Consider the following 25,012-nt stretch of genomic DNA (forward strand, 5'->3'; position numbering starts at 1 on the left):
GGTTTTGTTGTGTAATGATTGGATAACTCTAGATCATAAGTAAGATGTGGTCTTTTCTAGTAGAATTTGTTTCTTTATTGGTTTCTGATTTTAATTTTTTTTACTTGGGAAAGGTCTACTGTATTCAAAACTAAGGAGACACTGCAGTCTACGGGATCTGATTTACCCCTTTCTTGGATTAAAGTGAGGCAACATTAAGAGACATTTTCTGTGTAATAGCAATGGTACAAGTTCACACTCAGGACTCAGGCCAACTTCCTTATTACATTCATAGCTTAACTTTGGGTTTTCCAACTTTAGAGAAAAACACAACAGTTTTAAACAATATATTCTGAGGGTGTGAAAAACAGGTGTGTGTGTGTGTGTGTGTGTGTGTGTGTGTGTGTGTATGGATTTACATGTCTTAGAATATTAAGCATTTTAAATGTCAGGTAAGTGAACTGCTCGATGTAACACCAACCAGATGCCTGCAGAGCTCCCAGGGAATAAATCACCAACCAAAGAGTACACATGAAGCGACCCATGGCTCCAGCTGCATATGTAGCAGAGGATGGCCTTGTAGGATGTCGATGGGAGGAGAGGTGCTTTGTCCTGGGAAGGCTCCATGCCCCAGTATAAGGGAATGACAGGGTTGAGAGGTAGGAGTGAGTGGGTGTGTGGGTGGGAGAGCACCCTCATAGAAGCAGGGGGAGGGAGGATGGGATAGGGTGTTTCTTGAGGGGAAACCTGGAAAGGGGATAATATTTGAAATGTAAATGAATAGCCAATAAAAAAAATCTCAAAACCAAGGCTACTGATGAAAACAATAGAAGGAAAAAGTAGATGTTAAATCAACACACCAATCCATATTTGACCTTATAATTCAGAGGAGGCTATAATGCATATCATTACTCTGTTGGATGCATTCTACTTGTGGACATCCATGGACATATTCAATTCCTAAAGTCTAGGGTCTGACAATACAAACTTTCCACAGCTTGAGTCAGTGTCTTTTCTGGCCTTTAACACTTCACATCTCAAAGGATTTTGAGAGAGAGTCTGGCTTTAATGAGTTGATAGGACCATAGGATACAAGGACATGGTTAATGTAAGCATTTTCGCTTTCATGAATGCCACAGTTTCCCAGTGTAATATAACTTTAAAACAGCTAGGACTCTGTTGATCTGAGGGCGAAAGCCAAATCCTACTATTTGCATATTAATTGTGTTATTTTACTTTTTATTGCACTGTTCTTAAGTACAGCAAAATGATCCATGGTTCAATTATACTGGGTTTAAGATGAAGGATTGCTTCTTCAATTTTATATATAATTATTCTCTATTTGCTTTCCTTATTTGCCCTAATAGCTCTAATAATTTTATATATATATATATATGTGTGTGTGTGTGTGTGTGTGTGTGTGTGTGTGTGTGTGTGTGTATTGATTCTCTTCCTCACAAGAGCAACCCTTTAAAAGCATTCATGGATTGTTTTATTCAAAGCTTTGTAGCCAATTATTATTGATGTGATAACTAAAAGAATAATCAACAGTATTTAATAGTTACATTGATAAGTCAAAAACATGATTGCTGGGTTCACAGTAGTCGAATGTGCTAGATTAGTAACTGTCCTGTACTTAGAATAGCACATGATTTTCGGTGTTTCAAGATGGGAATAGACAAATTATTTGGCTTTGATTGCTTTAAGCTGGGGGTCATTGAAATCTTGACAGAGACCATTTGAAGAATTTTTAAAAGTTTACCTAAAAAAATAAATGAAGAATATAGGCTTTAAAAAAAAAGCACCATATAATGTAACACTACCACATCTAAATCGTTCTAGAAGAATTCATTGACATCAGCAAGAAAACAAGAAAACAAGTGCTGCACCAGAAGAACACAAAGATTTGTAATATTTTTATGAGTGTTTATAGCAAGCAAATTTCAAGATAAAAGCAGAAATGTGAAGGAAAAAAATTACTGTGACAAAGAACCAGAGAAGTAATAGAAAAGACCATTTCCGGTTCTTTCCCATAGAACTAAGAACAAAGATAATTCACAGACCAGTAACACAATTTAAAAGCAACTACAGACTGCCACGAGCATTATATATGTTTATCTTTGCCATATGTGTCACCTTAACATGGATACCATGTTCTTTCTCAAGGAATATCTGACACCTCACTATTCCACATTACCCATCTGGTGGATAAAAGAAATATCTGAGTGTTTCTCCTCCCAATGAATCAGCTCCTATGGACAAGAAGAACTAAACAACTGATAATGTTCTGCTAATAAAATGAGAATTACTGTGTGGTTTCCCCTTGGCAACTTCAGCTATATATCTATTATTACACAGCTGGGAGTGTCTCCGTTATACATTTCCTCCAACACGCTGGACTGAGGTAAGTCACTCTGCGTACACACAGTCAGCAACTGAACACATACCCATCCACAACCTCCTCTCTCTTTTCCTTCCTCCCTTCTAGTTAGATTTAATGTGAAATTAAGTGCAAAATTGCAGTTCAATGACACACACTATGTAGCTTGGTCTTCGGTACTGTGATCACCAGACAGGTAATCTAAAAGCTAAATGGAACTCTTATGGATGTTGTAATGAAGAAGTCAACAAGAAAAGTGACCCGGTGTCTTTCCCTTCACAGAACGATACTGTGCTCATACTTTATTTTTATTATTTTTTAATGAAACTGGCTTTCAGCATTGATACAACTTCTTTAAGCTGAGTTTTAACCTGAGAAAAGAAAGAGTCTCTCTCTCTCTCTCTCTCTCTCTCTCTCTCTCTCTCTCTCTCTCTCTCTCTCTCCCTCTCTCCCTCTCTCTCTCATTTCTGGAGCATTCTGAAACAATCCGCAATCCCCAATTTATTTGTCATAATAGGATTATGCTTTCTTTTGTTTTATTGGATTTTTTCATTTCCATTTCAAATGTTGTTCCCTATTCAGGTTTCCCAAACAAAAGCCCCCATCCCATCCCCATCCTCCTCTTCTATAAGGGCGTTCTCCTCCCCAACCACTCCCCCTTCTCCCCCTCATAATATTCCCCTACACTGGAGGGTCCAAACTTGGCAGGACCAAGAACTTCTCCTCCCATGGGTGCCCAACAAGGCCATCTTCTGCTACATAGGCATCTAGAGCCATGGGTCAGTCCATGTGTAGTCTTTGGGTAGTGGTTTAGTCCCTGGGAGTTCTGGTTGGTTGGCATTTGCTGTTCCTTTGGGGTTGCAAGCCCTTTCAACTCTTTCAATATTTTCTCAATGAGTAGTCATTGACCTAAGAAAAATATCAAACCCATGATTTTTAGACTTCTACACCCAAAAAAGACTCCCAAAAGTTGGTAGACAATTTTGGTTATTTATGGCAGTGACCCAGGTGCCTTGTGACAAACTAACTACAGTAAATGCAACTTCACCTTTTTCCTGCATTATCTTTACTTTCTGAAGCAGATCTTTATGGATAAAATGAACCTGTCAGTGATTTAAAGCAATGAAAAAGATTAGCGGCTGTGAAGTATATATGTTGTGTGTGCACCAGCATGTTATTTTAACTTCTACACTTAAATTGGTAGAATAGAGGCTATGGAGATATCACAGTACATTGAAGGAATAGCATTATGAGCACTGAATTTTTCCTTTAACTAGTTTATTCAGTTTACATCCTGCTGGCAGTTCCCACTCTCCTCTCATTCTCCCCTCACATGCCTCCCCTTCCTCTTTACTTTTGATTAGGGGGATGTCACCTCTTGGTACCAACCTCCCTGGCACCTCAAGTCACTGAGACACAAGGTCCATCCTCTGGATTTTATCCCAAGCTCAGGTAAAAAGCTAGCTACGGTTGTAAGCCTAGAATTCCTATGAGCAGATGGGACGTGTGGACAGGAGAATCACTTACAGGTAACTTGGAGTAATCTGTACAGTGACCAACACAAGAAGAGGACCCCTGCTTCAACCGGGTAAGAGGCACGAAACGATGCCCCAAAACTGTCCACTCACCTCTGCATGAATGGCTTGACACAGAACAGCCCATCCTGCCCCCATGCAGAAAGAAACACACGCGCACAAAATAAATAAGTAAAGTGTCAAAATCATAAATCAATCAAGAGCATAAATATACACACCTCATAGGCAAGACTCTTAAATGCCTGATCTGTTTTGAAGCTGGAGAAATGGCTTAGCAGTTAAGAAAAGATACTCTTCTTGCAAGGGTCTGGAAATCAGTTCCAAGTAGTCCTATCTAGGCTGCTCATGAGTGTCTGTCACTCCAGGGCCTTGGGATCAAACTTCCTTTTCCGGTCTCTGAACCGGAAAGCCTACATGTACTTATCGCCCGTCACACCACTGACTAAAGAACAAATCTTTAAAAGAACAAAACCATCTCTGTTTTTAAATCACGACGCACGTTGCTTCACGCATGCTAGTTTAGAGTGTAGTACCGTTAGCAGAATTCCCCGGGTCCCATGAAAGAGAATATGGAGAGGCAGAGGGACCTACGAGCATCTCTGAGTGAGCCAAGCAGAAAGTCAGTGGGCAAGGAGTCTTATTTACAATTCTGGAGCAAATCCAATTCTGCTCAAACTCTAAATCTCATAGGCAAATCGCCACATTTGATCGCTCAGGTCGAATGATCCCATCTCTTCCGTGAGATGGGTTGTGTCGATGGGCCGTAGAAACCAACAGAGTCGCTTTACTCAGTGAAACCTCCAGGTGGATCTAAGCTGCCTCCCTCGATGTTGCTGAACTTCTTGTCAGGTCCCTGTTTCCATCACATACCTGCCTGGGTTAAGCGCCTCTTCAGTTCTTCCTAGAAAACCGCAGGCTCGATTTATCATCGCATTTTAAGAGATTGCCCAAACACTCTCAATATGTATAGTTTGGATGTTAACAATAACACTTACATCCTAGCCTAATCTGAATCCTTTTTACGTTTTTATTTACTGGTTTTATATTTTTAATCAAAATATTATTGTGTCACTTTCCCCAGAGCCTACCACGTCCCTTCCTCTCCAACTCTTCCCACAACCCCGACTCTCAAATTGATAGCCTCGTTTCCTTTGATGATTACACTGATTTGAATCCTTTTAATTGCATCCTGCGCTACAATTCCAACATGGCCCGTCTTATTAAATGTTTATGAGCTGTGTTACCTACCGGTGGTGATTTACTTCACAGAGCCCTATATATTAGCATCCATCTATATTGGAAACTCGTCCAGTTGCGTGTAACATGCACCAGTGACCCGACTCGCTAAAGAATTAATGACTCTCCAAATTTGGTAACTCCCATATTTTTAATATTACGGCAGTTAATTGTCAGGAAAATAAAATTGGAAGGTCACGATCCTTGGTGCAGACAGATGTCTGTGCGGCAACAGTTTTCCTGCCTCAGTTGTGACTACACGTTCTTCATACGTGGAGAACAAAATGTGCTTGTTCTGCTGGATTCTTTAGGATGGCAGTTGGACAATGGTAGGTACAGACTAGTTGTAATAATACTAGTGTGGCTGTAAACTCCAAAAGTAACTGGCAGGTATGTCAGGCCAACTAGAGTATGCTACGTGATGACAGGGAATATACAGGTATTTGCTGGTTAACCCCAAAGGCATCTGGTATAGTGGACTGTCTCCTACCTATCTTAGGGTCTCTTTAAGTGTTCTCATCTTTCGTCAACTTCCTGCGAATGTGTCTTAATCAGAGCTTCTATTGCTATGATAGACTATCATTACCCAATACAACTAAGGGAGAAAAGAGTATATAGCCTCTTCCAAGTTATACACAGTCATCAAGGGAAGCCATGGCAAGAGCTCAAGGAACTTACGGGCAGAAACTGAAGAAGAGGCCATGGAGGAGTGCTGCTTACTAGGCTGTTCTACTTGGCTTGCTTAGAAACCTTATAAACACAGCCCGGGCTCATCTGCCAGGATTGGTACTACTCATTGTAGTCTGAGTCTGAGGCAGTTATCACATATGAATCAGCAATCAAGGAAATGCGACTCTTTTCCCAGGCATACCTAGGTTTGTGCCAAGCAGAGAAAAACTAACAAGCACAATGATTAACCTAATATGGGAGCAAGAACTCGCCCCACACTAGTATGCTCAGGTTACCATTAATTTAATAATGACCAAATAGAAAAGAATTCTGAAATAGTTCCTTACCTATCATCCTGAGGGGCCATAGAAAATTGTCTCAATAATTTCAGGAGGTGAATGAGACAAGGTAGATTAGATAAGCTTTGATATATTAAGTGCACTGAGTGAATGCTTATTTTTTCTTTAAAGAAGATTTTACTTATTTAATACTGGCATATGTGTGCGTAAGTATGTCTGGGCACCATGTGCATGCAGATGCCCACAGAGGCCAGAAGAGGGCATCGCATCTCCAGGAACAGGAGTTACAAGTAGTTGCAACATGACGAATGTCAGTGCCAGGAACTAAACCCAGGTCCTCTGCAAAAGCAGCAAGTGCTCTAAACCACCAAGCCCTCTCTCCTGCCTCCTTACTATATTTAGACTAGAAAATGATAATCAGTAATGATCGTTCGTAATTACATCCTAAAGTTTCAATGTTCACATCTACAGGGAGGAAAGAGTGTATTTTACTCCAGGTCCAAAGCACTCAGTACCTTCAAGAAAAGGTCATTGTTCGAAGGTCATGCAATTTTTATGCCTTTATCTTATAAAATGCCTGATTAAAACTGGAAAAGTTCCTTGTAAAAACATTTGTCTTCCTAAACCTCTTTGGATGGACAGAATACATAAAATCAAAAGAAAGATCCATATATTCAATACTCCACATTGAAGGCACACTCTAGGCTTGGCAGTAAGAGCCCTCTTTGATTTTAAATATAATTGTATTTATCTCTTTTAGCAAAGAAATTCAAAATTAAAACTGTACTGCCCATGGGCCAGTGAGTTTGAGACATGATGCAAACTTTAAATGAGTATGAAACAAGAAAGAAAACCATCTCTTTGCTGAACATACTTAAACAGCGTAATAGACTCAGTAATAAGTCAGAATTATCCGAGAACTATCAGGTATGTTACAGTTACAAACATTTACGTAGATGGCTAAAGTCAAAACAGTGGCAAAGCACACATATTAAATAAAATGTAAAGTACCACGAGTTTTATAATAATGCAAAACTCTCTGAATGACAACAGTGAACTGAACCTTCCAAGGAATTTTGCTGATTAACATAAAGATGGCGAGAAGATTGGAGGGAAGTGTTGGGCTGTTGGTTCTCTATCGTTTATTGGAAGAAAACCTCCCTTAGATAGAGTGTCTGACTTCCACAGATTCTCAGGAAGTTGACAAAAGATTAGAACACTTAAAGAGACCCTAAGATAGGTAGGAGACAGCCCACTATGCCAGATACCTTTGGGGTTAACCAGCAAATACCTGTATATTCCCTGTCATCCCATAGCATACTCTAGTTGGCCTGACTTACCTGCCAGTTGCTTTTGGTGTTTACAACCACACTAGTATATTTACAACTAGTATGTACCTACCATTGTCCCATTGCTTTGAAACACACACACACACACACACACACACACACACACACACACACATCACAGGATATATACTGTGAAACCCTTGCCTCCTAGGAAAAGGAAGAAGAGACAAAGAGGGAGGCTGATTTGGAGAAACTGTCTGAGGGGAGCCACTCCACATTAGAGGGACACAGTCAGTTTGAGATCAGCGCATCACAATACAGAGAAATACAATTCTAACATTTCAGAATATTCAAATGGCGGTTGAAAATTGTAAGCTTCTCAGCTTCTCACATGTTACTGCGTACCGGACCTTCTTTCCTAATCCACTTAGGACATCACATTGGAATGCATGTTAAAGGGAATGCTTGCTCTCGGAACTAACAACAGATTTTTCAGCTTATAAGGAATAAGGCATCTATCCGGGCCTGGGAGTCAACTGTATTTGAGTCAGGTCGCTGAGAGTGTTTTGGTTTCCACACGGTTTGCACGAGTGAAACAGCCTGTACGACCTCAGATCCAGCAGTTTGTAAGAGCTGCGACCCGTGACTGAGAGTGAGGAGCAAGAAAAGCTTGGTGTCTCTCAGCATGACATACGTGTGAGGCGAAAAGTCAGAGAGAACCGTCAAGCGAGCAAACAATGCTTAGAGAAGAAAAACATGCAAATGAGGGTGACGTCATCAACGGCCGGTGCCTCGTTTCATACCTAATCTACCTCTGAGACCTCCGAAGCCTCAGCTTACATAAGTTTGTTACTGTCAGGAAGAGCGACGTTCTCAACTTACTTTCTTCTTGGTAGTTTTGAGCCCTTACACTTATTGGACATCATGGAGAATATAGTGAATGAGTGGCTCAGAACAGGATTTTTTGGCGTGGACTGGTAGCTGTAAAGGTCTCATTCATCACAGGTCTCATCCATCACAGGCCTCATCCATCACAGCCCCGGGGACATCATCACACTGTGGGAGAGTACTGTACCCCTAACCAAGATGGCAAAACACAGAGAGTCTTTCCGTGGATGGCATGGGTTAGAAGAACAAACAAAGTCGTATCTTGTGGAAAAGAAGACAGTGGGTGGAGGGACTAATGTCGCACACCATCTACAATATTTTGAGGTTTTAGTAATGTCATATAAGGGTATCCTATTCCCATACCCAATGTACACAGGCACCTCTACCTAGACATAATTTTTGATTGGTAGGGGCATAAGCCTGATGAAGGGGTCAATGAAAGACTGAATTATGTTTAGTCTTAGAGAGACTGAAACCCTCCCAACTGGCTAAACAATTAAAGTGGCTTTCCTACCTATTTATTCCATGTAGGTGATAAAATACAGAGACTCAAGAAAATGTTGGGTTCTTCTTAACACATATGGAAGAATTTTTTGAGTCTCCCGCAGCTCTAGGGTCTAATTTTGCCAACAAGTTACGGTGACCTGTTGGAGGAGTACACGACTTCCTAAGGGTTAGTGTGACCAGGGAGAAAACATGGGAGAATCAAGGCCACTGGTAAAAGGCGTTGGAAGGTGGTGCATGACATATGGCAATGAAAAGCAAGGAAGAGCTGCACACAAAATATCCCAAAAATAAAAAGAAAGGGGAGCAGAATAAACCATGAACGCTATTGGGGAAAAAAAAGATCTGGAATATTCCACCCATGGATGAAGGAGACACAAAGGAAAAGAAAACAAGACAATCTGAGGGTGAAAAAGATACGAAAAAATACTTCCCTCATTTAAAGAAGATCACATTTTTAAAATTGAATTTCCAGAGAAACTTAATGAGAAGCATTATGAAAGCTGTCCCTTTCTGGAATTTTAAATGTTAAGGGCAAAGAAACGCAAAAAGGTAGGAGGGGGAAAAATATCACTGAAAGACACAAGAATTAGATAAGCCCTGGATGGTCTACATCATTAAATAATGGAGTAGATTAGACCAGCCATCTGCTGGGGGTGAAGGGGTCAATTTAAAAATCCCATCAGTTTAAATATCCCATTCAAACAAGTACATCATATTTAACCATCCTTGAAAATCACTGTCTGGACATAGACATGGTAAATAAAACACAGTCTTTTCTAAGTTGTCTGCATGAAGACAGAAAAGTCCTGGAACTTCGTAAGAAATTAGAAGTTGTGTCTAACGGGCACCGAAGAGGAGAAATTTAATAGCCAGTGCTTCTAGTTAATCCACTATTTCCTACATGTTATTATAAAGACTACCAAATGCGATACAGTTGATCCTTGGCTCGTTGTATGAGAGAAGCAACTGGACCTTGGTTCTTACCACAGTGGTTCACACTGGGTGACTTGGACTTGAACAGTGTAACGGGTGTGTGTGTGTGTGTGTGTGTGTGTGTGTGTGTGTGTGCATGCACACGTTTCTGTTTGAAAGCACAAAAGCATTACTAAAAATTAAGTTAAATAATAGAGATGATGATTAAAGATTAAACTGTATTTACGTACAGAAAAATTAGGTGGGCTGTGTTTTATTATACAAAATGATAGGTAAACATCTCTTCAAACGTGTAAATCTAAGCATGCGTATTTATAACATCAAAGTATGATGGAAAGGCATATTGATATCCAGAGTGTTCTAGGTAAGGATTTCATGGAAAAGGCATACATCAGAGGCTCTGTTGTTCCTTGTCACATACGACACTCTCCCAGCAGTCCCCTATGCTGGCCCTGGAAAACATTTGTAGAGCGTCAAATACTTTAGCTCACAGCATACAATTTTCCTCTAGTAAATTATCCGTGAATGACTTGGCAGCTACCGCTGCTGAGCCCACAGCATCCGCAACATTAGGATTCAGGTGTGCTTTTGTTTGGTTTCTTTCACAGGGACATGGGCCCCTTTACCTAAAACTTGATGCCTAGCAGGAGAGGGCACGCTAACACAGCACATTGTTACTGGAAAATAAAGGCCATTTGCGAAGTAGGTGCTGACAAGAAGTTAATAATCTGTGGCTATCTATGGGGCATTTATGACCAGAATGGGACACATTTCAGGTTGGCTGTACTGTATTCCCGTCCCAGACTCCTTTGAGCCTCCCAGGATGGTTGATGTAGCTAGAGCTGAACCCAAAAGTCAGTCTTAGGAGCAACCCAAGCTAATGTGAAGGTAACAATGGCAAGACAGACATAAAAGTAAGGACCCAACAAAGTTTAAGATAAAATACTAAATCAAGAAGCATTCTAGACTGACCCAAAAAACTATATATATATATATATATATGTGTGTGTGTGTGTGTGTATATGTATGTATATGTATATATGTATATGTATATATGTATATGTATATATGTATATGTATATGTATATGTATATGTATATGTATATGTATATGTATATGTATATGTATATTCTAAATTTGAGATAACTGCCCTTGGACTTATTTATTTTGCAGTGTGTAATAAAAGGAGTGATTTAGTGAACGTAAGCTATGTGTTAAAACCAAGACAAGGAATGGACAACTAGAAACCAAATTCCACAAAGAAAACAAAAATCACATCTAAATGAGGCAAACTATATAGAAAGACAGTATTTTAAAAATTCATAGCAATGAAGACAGCCAACACCGTCAGCTTTTGTGTGTGGCTAATGTCCTTTGGGCTTGCTGGTAAGAAATAAGACATTTTAAGTATTCTAAAAAAGTTCCGAAAGTCTCTCTTACGAGCACTGATTAAAAGAGCAGAATACCAAATGCGGCCAACAGATTTCTTTTGCATTTACCGGCTACTGAGAATACGAGGCATTTTCTTGTCTCAATCATTCTCAAACTATCCTGCCATGGACTATCTATACATATTCATCACCCTGACAGCAGAATCATGAATAAATATGCAGATAAGAAAGCAGAATTACATCCCTTTATCTTTTAAATGTGGGACATACATAAAAATAGATACAGGGGAGCAGATTACAAGAATGAACAATAAAAATAAGCAGAGTGCATCCTCTCCCATCCCGATAAAGCAGAGCGAATAGGCAGGTACTGTCTATGTCTGTGTGCGTTCATGGCTCTGCATTCTTCTCCTGACAGACAGTAATCAGGGCTGAGCGTTTAAGAAAGCACAGGCTGGTTCCCTCTGTAGATTTTATTTCACATCTGTAGATTGGCCATCCCACTGCACCACTGGAGCAGTGGGAGGAAGTAGGCATGGGAGGGCATAGCTGGCAGAGTCTAAAAGATAGACAGTGAGTCTTGAGCTGAGTGTCAAGTGATCCTTTTTGAATACTCTGGCAACGACCTAAAGAGCCAGGACAGTCAGCATCAGAGTCATTTCAGCCCCAGCGTAGTTTCATAACTGGTGATCTCAGAGGAATGTCATAGAGACGAGAGCTTTGCCTCTGAGCATTACATTCTGTGGTCAGGAATTATTGCTTTTCTCTCTTTGTATGTATGTATGTACACATGTATGTATGTATGTGAGTGTGCATGTGTGTGAGTGTGTATGAATGTATATATTTAATTGAAAGATATTTTTGTTTCTTTTGCATTCATTAACTCAAAGATAAGAGAATTCTCAATCTCTATTGTCTTGAGGTAAATATCAGAAGAAACTAAGCAAATTAATTTGGCCGAGGGATTTTTTTTTAATTATACCTAGTATTTAGTGCTTTGTAAAAAACATACGTAGTGCTGGTAATGAATAAACCCCAAGATATACGGCAGCATGGGACATTATGTTTAAAGAAACAAAACAGCTGGCACAATGCAAAAGTGTTATGTTTTATTTAACTCTGAAGTTATCTGTTCTGTATTCCTTTAGGAATATAATCAATAATCATAAAGCATTCATGTCTAATTTCACTCCTCCCCACCCTCCGACACACGCACCAAATCCACAGGCAAACACAAGAGAGACAGCTGAGAAGCTCAACACTTGAAAAGACTCCAAATTCTTCCGCCCAGATGTCTACTTTTTTTCAAAGTTCTGATGAATACTAACTCAACAAAAGCCGGACTGGAAAAACTAAGCCTCATGCTTCTCCCTTGATTTATGTAGAGTGAGGAGCAACTAGCATCCCATGCAAAAGGGAAGCTCAATTTCATGGATTCAATTTTCATTCGTAATGAAACCTGTCACTTCAAGAAGACCTTTCTAAAGCCTTCCTCTCCTTCAACTTCCTAAACACCAGGGCCAGAAATGTGGCATCTCCTACCTGCCATTTTCCTTCCTTACTTTTTAACAAGGACTCGAGCAGAGAACTGAGCAAACTGTGGCAGAATGAGTCTCCCCAGAAACGGAAAGGGGCATGTAGCAAATGTTTTGTCTTAAAACTTTTCTCTTTATGTTGCACAATAAATAGAAAAATATAGCATTATGTTATAGTCACAGAATATCCAAGTTCATTTTCATAAAGGTCAATATTTTTCCCAATTTAGGCAACAGCTAAATACTGGGAATTAAAACCCTTAAAGATATGAAAGTCATGCTTTTAGACTCAACACACTGTGCACTATAATTTTAGATTATTTTTTTCATAGCACCATGAAAGTTATAATGAGACTTCTTTCTTTCTTTTTGGATAACTGTAGAGAGACAAATGCCAGGTACACACATATACGATAGACAGATGATAGATGTTTTAAGAGAAATGTTGGAGAGACAAATTATACAGACAGGCAATGATAAATGATGGATTAATAGATCCTTGATTGAGGGTAGAAGATGATATATATATATATATATGTAAGTAAATGATAAATGATATGTAGAAAGGTGATACACTGATGGTAGTTAAAGGATAGGCAATGAATAGAGAGACATTTCTACATAGATGATTATTGATGATAAATGATGAGATGATCAATCAACCATTGTATCACACTTTATGTATGACATTTCTCTACAAAGCCTTTGTAAACACTTTTTACTCAGCTTCCCACAGTTGATATTGACAAGAACAATGGAAGAGGAGATGGTTCTTAACTGGGATCTCAGTGTCCTAATCAGTCAACAATCACCAATATTCGACAACAGATAATACGTAGGTACAGCTTCAATTTGGCAACCAATGAAGTTTGAAATTTTTACCTAAATATAAAATAAAATCAATCTTACCTTGTTTGCAGAGCTTGGGGGCGGTGGCATTCAGAGCATGACAGTGCAAATTCCTGTAAACGAAAGAAACCATTGAGTCCAAGCATTTGAAAACTGGGAGAATTATGAAATAATAGAAGAGTGATTACAGAGTCTTAAATATTTTTTCATAAGTTGTGGAGCTATAATGTTTTTGTTATTGTACTAATTACCACAGAGAGAAACTCAGTGTGTTTGTGTGTATGTGTGTGTGTGTGTGTGTGTGTTAGAGAGAGAGAGAGAGAGAAAGAAAGAGAGAGAGAGAGAAATAATGAATCATATTACTTATGTTTAAATGTCATTTTCACTTATTTTTATTTTCAGTTGCCCTAATATTCAGGGACTCGTTCCATGTGAAATTTGAAATTCTCCAAATTTTACAAGAAGCTCAGAAATGATGGAGCATGGTTAGATTTGTTGACCAAATATTTTTTTTATGAGGACTGGCCAATATGTATACTTGTGTGATATATTGTCCCTACCAGGGTAATAAAATGACATATTGAAAGTAAACTATATACTTTATATGGTTTGTTAAAAATGTAAAGGATAATGTATTTCAGACTGCCATATTTTGAAGACGATAGAAATAAATTCTGAGCCAAGTAATAGGTGTGTTTATTTTATGTTATTTTCATAGTTTTATTTGTTATTTTTAGCTGTATGTATGTGCATGAGTGTCTGTAGATATGCCAACACGTATGTAGGTACCTGTAGAGACCAGAGGTTTCAGATGCCCTGGACCTGCAGTTATAAGCACTTGTGAGCTTCTCGATGGGGTGCTGAGAACCAAAGTCATGACCTCTTCAAGAGTAGCATGTATTCTTAGCCACTGAGCCATCTGTCCAACTCCTTATTTCACTTATTCAAAAGTATAAGGTTTGCCCCTTTGGTTTTGGGACAAGATAGGTGAGTTAATGTTGTTGAGAAGAGTTGAAATCCTCACTATCAGCCCTGTAGACTCCTTGTATATGCTAGTAATTTCAGCAACTCACTCCATCTCTCCATTTCCACAAAACTACGTACGGCTCTCAATATTTACATAATAAATTGTATTACACGTTCAATCTCATTGTAAACCTAATGATAGCCTCAGTAGACTTGGGAGTTTTTGAAAGGATAGAAAAATAAGATTACACAGGTAAGTCCAGGTGACTTGCTGATGTTAGCATAAAGCAAAGCCCGCTCATGATGAACGGAGGATGGGTGGCGCCTGAGCCCATGTCTGGGGACAGAATGTTTCCTGAAAGTCAATATTTTGCCCATAGGACATGCAGAACACTTAAAATAAGACATGGATGCTATTTGGTCATTGAAAGGATGGTTGTCGTTCAAGAAATTATTCTATGAGTGAAACTCAGCAAATCAAGCCCCTGTAAGCAATTTACTTGTGAACCCATAATAGTTACTTGTGGAAGGAGCAGAATTGAAAGGGGAAAAGAACTGCATTCTGATACATCGAGATGATGCTAAATTCTTATGCATAAACTATTCCCGTGAGATATTTGAATTTTTATACACCCTTTGCTCTTCATATCTTATTACTCATTACGTGAGTACAAAGTGAATGTTCATCTGTGATCTACTGGTGCTTTATTTTCTCCTTAGCTAACAACAGTGACTAGAATGGCCTTCTAAATTTACACATTTACCATCTGAGAGCTTATATTTCCACTTCATGATTAAAACATGTTTTGTGTATTTAAATAAAAGATATAGTCAGAAGATGTGGTCATTTTGGCTAAAATGTCATACAAATAATATATATTATTAAAGAATTATGTTTGTATGAATTATATTCAACAATATATTATTATATAAGTATATATTATTAAATAATTTAATAATTATTAAATATACATTTAAATAATTTTCAATGATGAGGTTATTGAATGTGCACCTGAAATTCTAGTGCTTTGGGGGTGACAGACAAGATACGTTCAAGCTCATTGAGTCCTAAGTCTTGTGAGATACGTGCGTAATTAAAGTATCTCTTTACCAGAGGAAAACTCCACTGATTGTTGATCTGTGAGCTCTGTGAGGTACAACAACATCCTGCCCGGTAAAATGTGCCCTAAGAAACAATCATGGCTCACTGGCATGCATGTGAGTAACCAACCATGTTCTGATTGGATTTAAAGCCCAGAACCCACAGCTGGACCAGAACCAGGACCAAGAACACAGAAGAGCAATAGGCGAATGTAAGAGTCTATCAATATTATTTTGCTAGTAAGATATAATATTAAAGCAATTCTGAACAACTTCTCATTAGATCCAAAGACTAATGTGCTTAATCTCCTCAGAGACTCTATTTGCAGTAGATAATGATGAACACAAGAATCCTCAACTAGCCAAGGCACAGAGAATAGGTGACTGCTAAGTGTGATATGATTAAAAGAAGTGTTTTAAACTAGCAATTAGCTAAGCCTCTAATGAGCATTTCCCAGTTGTTAATTATGTATTTCCTTTGTTTGAAGTGTGTGATTTATTATGAGAAAATAATCTGAAGTTTGTGTACAGCAACCAATTCGCTCTGCTGTTGTTATCGATGTTGCACGGTTTTCAGGAGCAGACATTCATCCGCTGGGTACCTTGGATGCTATCAGCTGGGCATAGCTAGCTTTTGCCCAGGTATCTAAAGGCATATTGGTAAATAGATTTTAAAAATTGAACATGTAGGGCTAACTCCTAGACTGTACCAGTGTCAAGAAATAAATAATATAGAGTAAACGTATATAAGAGAGTAATATATGCTCAGTCTCCATGCATTCACAAGACAACAGCAAAGGTAGGGAAAGACAAACAAAGAGACAAACGTGTTTTTGCTTATTTAGCAAAGGCACTAAGTAAATTAGTGATGTAAATGAAAATGAGTGAAGTTCCCAAAGGCACAAAGGGATTTTATTCTTCATCGTCACACAAAAATATTTGATAATTCATGCTCCATGGGTTTCTTCTGTGATGCTTTTGAGGTTAAAATAGTCCTATCTTTTCCAAAAACACAAATGTATCCTTGGAATAGATCCTAACTTTTATTTTAACAAACAACTGCAGATAACAATGGGGAGAATCGTGGCAAGACTTATGTCTCATAACTCTACATAATGTGGATGTTATGCTAAAGTTTAATTCAATTTAAAAAATGAAGCCATGTTAACCTAAAGATATTCCCAATATGATAAATACTATCCGAAAGTTTTCAATATCAAGAAAACCAAATGAAACAACATTACTGTTTTCTTGTAATGAAGGAATGAGGAAGGTCCTGGCCACCACATCACTTGTTTGTGAGATTGTGAAAAAATATATATTCCTACATACATACACCCCCCCTCACATATGTACATACAAAAAAGCACATACAATATATACGTATACTAATAAATATATATTACTCTATAAAGTACTACTATATATACTATCATATATATCATATAATATACAAATATATACTATATAATATATACTACCATATCATATATAATATATAATATACACAATAGATACTAACATAATTAATAAATTATATATACTATATACTGATGTACACACATATACTATATATGCTAATATATTATATTATATATTAGTATTATATATTAGTATATAATTAGTATATATACATGATATATATTTAGTATAATGTATATAGTATACATAATATATAAATAGAATATGTATATACATGTATAATTTTATATAATATATAATTATGATTATATGTATATTTATATACACACATATAAAGATACATATGTATATATGAATATGTACATATATGTGTATATATATGTACATAATAGGATTTATTCTCCACATCTGTATGTTTGCTGCCCTTGACCCTGTATAACCAATGGTGAATTACATGCAATAGTCAGCACCGACATTGTGGGCTTATACTATTTTAGCACACAACCTCTATGAAAATTTTCCAGTGCCCAGCTGCTTCCTCCAAAAAGAACCACAGCATTAGGTGAACAGCTTCATTTCCAGGGAAGGTAGCCTGAGAGGGCATAGTAATCAGCGGGAGACAAATGGAAACATTTAAGAATCACAGTCAAAGGTAGGCAGCGAGGCTCTTCCTGACCTGGCTGGTGTGAGGATAAAAGTGAGCTACGGCAGACTCCTGAGCTCACATGCTGGTCTCCTACCTTTGGGAAGGTTCCCCTACACTCAGAGGCTTTATAGGCTAATTAGAAAAGGAGGCTCAACTCTAAGTAACAATCCTCCTTTGAAAAGCATTCCATGAAACGTCTCAGTAGAAGGAGGAACCTATTATCTGAATTTAGACTGTCTAGGTATCAGAGAGTCCTATCTATTCCTATCCGTGGGACAACACAGCACCCTAATAGAGCCACATACTCATTGTGCCTCCTATAGGAAGGATGATAGAGGGTGCTAGCCTCAAGACCTGGAAGCTCCGAGATCTTTTCCCTGTTGACCAGGGCATGGTCCACTGACACATGGAGATTCACAATTTTCTCAGAATGAAGACAGGACACAGACAGCAGTCTGATCAATAGGGTGATGATCTACTATTAAAATCTTCTGAGATGAGTTGCAGAAAACAGACTTAGAAAATAACAGTAGAATAGTTTTTTTTTCTCATCAGTCATGATTTCATAATGGCATATCTGAAAATCTTCATATAATCACTAATAGCACTTAACAATTGTTCCTGGTAATAAAGTCTAACACAAGTAATTTTTTGACAATATGATGTAAATATTTCTCCATCTAGCTGTTGGAATCAGGGTCACTTAGCCACCAATGGCTAAACATAAGGAAAGCGAGCCAATGAAAACATCCTCTGCCAACTACAGCACAGAAATTGGTTATGCCTTCTATCTTTGTACTGAGTGGCTAAAATTAATTAACCTTAAATAGTCTTTTTCATATCTTATCTTGTGGTGGAAAAGAAATGACTATAGACCTGGGGTAATTTGTTGTTGTTGTTTGTTTGATGTGTGTACGTGTGTGTGTGTGTGTGTGTGTGTGTGTGTGTGTGTGTGTGTGTGTTTATTTCATGAAGCTAACACAGGTTATGGCAGACCAGGTAGGCAGATGATTTTGCCAACAGAGATATCTAATACCAGAATGAGTTGTCTTCATTAGGGTTTATATTGCCACAAGAAAAACAAACACCTGATGATCGCAAACAACTTGGGGAGCTTCAAATGGTTAATTTCAGCTTACAGTTCAAGTAACCTCCATCACTGTGGGAAGTTAGGATTTATTCTCCACATCTGTATGATTGCTGCCCTTGACCCTGTATAACCAATGGTGAATTACATGCAATAGTCAGCACGCTGTGAGCACCGACATTGTGGGCTTATACTATGTATAAGGAACCAGAAGGAGACCTGAGGCAGAGCTATGGATGAGGGCACTTACTACCTTGTTCCCCATAGATTCCCCCATTTGCTCGACTCAGGACTAGCTACATGGGTATAGCACTGTACTGAACTTCCATGGACCGCTTATCCCAGCCATCATTAATCAAGATAGTACTCCACCGACTTGCTTACAGGCCAGTTGTGTAGAGGCATTTTTCTCAATTCAGATTCCCTCTTCCCAGGTCTGTCTACATTTAAGTCAAGTTGCCAGAAGAAACCCAACCAGGACACAGGGAAGGCAGAACACCCAACCTACCACAATTACTCTCTGCTTTAGATGTACACTATCTCTGAATATCTGTGCTCGGTCTCTCTAATGAGTCTATAACAAGGAAGGAAGAAAGGGAGAACATAGGCTTGAAGACCACTTAGCTTTGTGTTCGTGGTGCATTTTCCACTGGGTAAGTGATGGCGGTACATTGGACATGGCCATTGGCTTGAGCTACAGGGGAGTTCACCTTACGGGAGTTTTCATTGCAATATATGTTAAAAATGAACAAACAAACAAAACCAAACTACTCCAGTCCAGTCAACAAATAGTGACTTTTATCTCTCATTCTTACCTGGCAAGACATTGGTGAAGGTTCCCATTGCCCTTCTTGCACTCGAATTAAAGAGTAGAGTAAACTCCGCCAACATTTTGGTTGGTGGTAGTAATGGGGAGAGTGAAGCAATAAAAGCAAGTAGCATCACCGCAGTCAAATAAACATGACAGTAAGTCCTGTGTGGGAAGCCAGGCCATCACCAAAGAACAGAGTCATGGCCGCCGTGAGAGTGGAAAGCCAGCCGTGATGAGTGTTCAGAGCAGAAGTTGCAAAGCACTGCTCGCTGTCTGTCTATGTGGGGAGTTGAGGCTAACATGGGTGCGCTCCCTGGTTTACAGATATGCACTGCCCACTTGCCAGTTCAGACTCCACAAGCTCATAAGCTAGAATGCAAACATTATTCTCCCTTATAGTGTTTGCCTAGATAGGCTTGTTGTTGTCACTGCAAAGTAAAATAAAATAAAATTAAATAAAATAAAATAAATGTGAAAAATCGAAGCAGAACAAAATACAAGTGCTGGACAAAATCATTTCTCCATAAGCATGGGGAGGGCGGGTCTGGACTCATGGCCATTCTCGGAAGTTTAAAGAGTAGAGTTAATTTGTCACAAGCCTGAGTGGCATATCCCACATATCACCGAGAAAACAGCAATCTTACAGCCAGGGCGCATAGTGGCAGCATCAGCCTACTTACTCTGAGTGCGTTCTGCCCAGTGAAGGGTCTTTACTACATATGTGACAGCTACCTTTTTGGCGACTACAGTTAGCCTTGTTCTTATCGTGACATTGTTCTCCTTCTTGTAGCAAGACATCAATGTCCTCAGTGTATTGCTTTTATTGGATTCAGTATATGTCAAGGAAGTAATTTCACGCTCTAAAATTAAAGATAAAAGCAAAGTGGAACCATAGAACATTGCCCCCTGGGCTCCGTATCTCTTCTTTAACTTGAGATTCATAAAATTTTATCTTCGGTTTCAAATCGCATTTCATGTTATTGTATTTTTAAAATATATTAATTTAAAATGCTAAGCCTACATCTTAAGGCTTAGAAAAAGTAAGAGGAGAAACATCATCCCATTTATATAACTCTGAACCCTAAAAATATATCTGTCAGAATTTTGTATCCACCTACATAAAAGTTCAAAAGGAGTGTAACTCATTCCAACTTCAATATTCATATGGCAAACTGAAACTGATTTTCACCAATGGTAAATACTTGCCATCCCTCCCTTAACCTCGTCTAAGGTCAGTGGTAGGATGGTGTGTGAAGGATCTCAGACTAGAAAACATACCTATATAATAGAATGCAAAAATAACCTCATGATCGTTTCATGTAAACTTTTGATGGTGCCTCCATGTCCAAGCATGATGGGTAGGACGAAGGAACAAGTTAGGCATGGTGATTCATGCCTACAACTCTAACATCCAGGGGGCTGAGGCAGGAGTATCATTAGAACCTCCAAGTCAGTCTGGGCTACTTAGTGAGGTACTTTAGAAAGCTCATGAGGAACCCAGATGTGGTAGCTCAGACCTGTGATCCTGTTCTGTAGAGACTGAGGCAGGGGGATCACATACTTGAGGCTAACTGGTGTTGCATATGAGTTCCACAATGGCCTGTCCCACAGACTGAAATCTTTTCTCAGTCAAAACAAATAACCACTATAGAGAGACAGGGGAGGAGTAAGAGAAATGAAAGTCCTGTTTTGAGATTGTTTTTAGTAATAGTAATAATCACCATCTATTAATTGTTTTATAATAATCACAATTATTACAGTTTCTATTGTTACTCTATAAAGCAAAACTTAAGAGCAATCCTTCACAATCTTAAGACAAATCTAGTGTATTGGGTATGAAAAAAAGGTCCCATAAACAAACTGAAGGGGAACATTAACTACCCAATCCAGGTCTTGTCATTAGTCAGATTACATAGTTTCTAGTTTGATTCTATGTTGCTATGGTAAAACACTGGCCAAACAAACTTGGCAGGAAAGGCACTCATTTCATCTTGCAAGTTATAGGACACCATTAAGGGAAGACAGGCAGAATTTCAAGGCAGTAACCCAGAGGCAAGAACTAAAGCAGAGACCTGGTAGTATATTGGCTCCAGTTGTTCTTAGAAGGGGGAACAAAAATATTCATAGGAGGAGATATGGAGACAAAGTTTGGAGCAGAGACTGAATGAATGGCCATTCCGAGCCTGCCTCACCTGGGGATCCAGCCCATATACATACAATAACCAAACCCAGACAATATTGCTAATGGTCAAGAAGTGCATGCTGACAGGAGCCTGATATAGCTGTCTCCTGAGAGGCTTTGCCAAAGCATGACAAATACAGAGGCGAATGCTTGCAGGAAACCATTGAACTGAGAACAGGGTCCCCATTGGAGGAGTTAGAGAAAGGATTGAAGGAGTTGAAGGGGTTTAAACCCCACAAGAACAACAATATCAACCAACCAGAGCTCCCAGGGACTAAACCACCATCCAAAGAGTACACATGGACAGACCCATGGCTCCAGCTGCATATGTAGCAGAGGTTGGCCTTGTTGGGCACCAATGGGAGGAGAAGCCCTTGGTCCTGCCAAGGCTAGACCCTCCAGTGTAGGAGAGTGTCAGGGCAGGGATGCAGGAATGGGTGGGGGAACACCCTCATATAAGAGGAGATGGAATAGGGGGGCTATGGGTGGGGAAAAGGGGGGTAAATGTAAATAAATAAAAATATCCTATAAAAAAGTATATTCTATCATGCCCAGCACCCACACGTATTTTCTCTTATCTTTTGTCTTGAGAAAAGATATAAAATAGTATCCACAAGTGAATGCTGGCTCCAACCCTTTGAATATTATTGTTATCTGTAATCACTGTAAACGTATACGGACATGATTCTGTTTCTTTTACTGAAATCCAGTCTTCGTTTGTGTGAGGAATTTTTGCTTGAGAAATGAAGGATTCTGCAGATAGAGTTTCCAAACACATTATCGAAGATGTGAAACCCTACACCGATACATTTTTCATGTTTCCTTTCATCTCTCATGCAAGGAGTTCATCAGCTGACCTCTTGGCCATTTTGTAAGAGGGCCCCACAACAGTTCGGCTCACTTACAAACTGTTAAGAAATGTCAAATCCGGAGGTTGGGGATTTAGCTCAGTGGTAGAGCGCTTGCCTAGGAAGCGCAAGGCCCTGGGTTCGGTCCCCAGCTCCGAAAAAAATATATATATATTTCTAAAAAAAAAAAAAAGAAATGTCAAATTCTAGGACAGTACTGGGATGTGAGAAGGTAAGCTTTTCAAAGAAACTAGGTCATGAGAGTCTCTTACGCCAATCCTCAGAATACCAGACAGGCTTGACTTTTGAAAAATGAAAACAGGGCTCCCTTTTCCCCTATGGGAAAGAACGAGATGGAATCCCTGATTTGTACAAAATTATATTTCCAGCACTGTGCTGCATGCGCGTCTTGGGCACAGCATTTGCTCCCTTTTACCATTCAATTTGAAAGTAGTAAGCACTCCTAATACAGCAGATTAACTGATTTACTTTCTAAATATGCTCAGATTTACTTTCTAAATATATTCAGATTACATTAAGTCGGTTAATCTCAATGAGCCCCCACATCAGATAACGGTGTAACACACAACCGTTTACACAGAAGGAACAGTGACACAGGGTCGAAACTCCATCACTCCAAGGTCAAAAGCAAGCTTCCTTCTAGAATTAAGCCACCAAGGACTTAAACCTGTTAAAAAAACAGGATAAAGAAATCAAAGGCTAGTAGCTCTGGGACTTCTCAGGCAGCAGAGAATCCAGGGTCACAGCCATAATTAAATCCTGCAAGGTTACTCAAATCACTGACTCTATACAGGGCGGCTTGAGTCGGGTGGGTGTCTGTTCTCTCTGAATTTGCTTTGCAGATACAGCTCTGTCTGCAAGGGGACAGCAATTGATTTGATTTTTCTAGTACTCTTTCTACTTTAGTTAAAATTCAACAAATAGCACCCACTTCTGTTCCGAATAAAGGAATTCTCCAAGCTTAAACTTAAGTGCATTAATAAACAGGAGCCCATATAGATACATACTAAATAAAAGAGACCAGAGCAATTCAAGCCTTGGTTTATTTGGGAATTACACAAGACAATGCAGGCAGAATAGATAGCATATTTTCCACATCTTTAATTGTCAGAGAGAATCTCCCATCATCCGGCATTTCCTTGCCACTTTGTCCAGAAAATGGCGCAGAACAGAACCGGAAAGGGTGCAAAACATTTTTTGGCAGTGCACAAGATTATTAAGAATATTGTTATGTAAAGGTAAGGAATGCTGAATTATAGAGCTAGTATGTATCCTTTGGTATAGGATGGCTGGTAGCAAGTACTTGTTGATCGTTGGTTCTATGAGGAGTCTTATGTGATCAGAAACATTGAGAACAAGTCACAATCCTGTGATCCGCTCTGTGTAGAAAGCAGCAGACTCTAGGTTCTAGCACCAAGAAGCCTGTGGGAAGTAGAGGCTTCTTCATCTCCTGAGGCTTTCAAGTCCTAAAGTGCAGGTGCTTGCCCTGAGTATGCCATGCCCTCAGAGCCTGGCACACCTCCTGCAAATTGAAAGGAAGTTAAAAAAATGAGTGAAACAATAAAATGGCCACACACCTAGTGGCTCTGTAGGGCACCATGAGACCTTTCATTTCCTTCCCTTGGCAGGTATACCAGTAGTCTCCATTCCTTTCTCATGGGCAAAGTCACCAGGACAGAGGTGATTCTTTTGCATGGGTGTGCACGGCAGGGCTCAGGCTACATGATTGTAATTCAGATGTATGTTTTCTCTCAGGAAAATTGGATGTTATTATCGAGCATGAAAGCTTTGATGAAAGAACTTGAGAATAATGAATGTATAATACATCATGTAGATTACATGCATACTTCCAGCAGAGGTGTCTTTGGGTTTTACTAAGCAAAACTTCTATGCCTTCCTTATTTTTCTCTGGGTCCCCAGAATATATCGAGCCAAGTATAAACAGCAGAGCAGAGTATGAATCCCCTCGGACACTTTGGCCTTTTGCCTTTGAAAATTATTACCCAGACAATGAGCTGTGCTGGGACAAACGCTTCTTTGCTGGCTTTAGTCTGTTTTCAGATTTCCCACCTTGGATGCTGCGCTTTGGATCACTATATACTCGCTGTGGTTCCTGGCCTTGCTATTATTTTGAGGGTCCAGAAAACATCATTTCTGTAAAGATCTCATTGTTTGGGAGTGTGAACCCCTCTCCATTTCTCTTTTATTACCTCTCCCTCTCCGTCTTCATGTCCTTTGATGATGAGACAGGGTCTTGGTATGTAGCCCAGGTTCGTAATAAGCTCATATCTCCCTGCCTCATTCTCTGGGGGCCTGATACACTAGCCATCAAGCCAGGCTGATTTGCCTGTCCTAAACTCCGTGTGCCAAGTCTTCCCAGTAAAAGCGTGAGCTCAAGCAAGAATCCAGAGGCCCAAATCTCTCTGGAGAACTTGGGG

At 39.2% G+C, this 25,012-nt stretch overlaps 1 protein-coding gene across 3 annotated transcripts in view; it reads right to left on the reverse strand.

Moving 5' to 3' along the window:
- Positions 1 to 25,012, reverse strand: part of Pcdh15 (protocadherin related 15) — a 1,498,824-nt gene that overhangs the window by 918,208 nt on the left and 555,604 nt on the right. For all 3 annotated transcript variants that reach the window (XM_063279549.1, XM_063279552.1, XM_063279553.1), the window contains exon 3: positions 13,551 to 13,603. The gene's annotated coding sequence lies outside the window, so the exon portion shown is untranslated. The remainder of the gene's footprint in view (positions 1 to 13,550; positions 13,604 to 25,012) is intronic.

Source organism: Rattus norvegicus, chromosome 20 (genome assembly GCF_036323735.1).
Source record: "Rattus norvegicus strain BN/NHsdMcwi chromosome 20, GRCr8, whole genome shotgun sequence".
Taxonomy (NCBI): domain Eukaryota; kingdom Metazoa; phylum Chordata; class Mammalia; order Rodentia; family Muridae; genus Rattus; species Rattus norvegicus.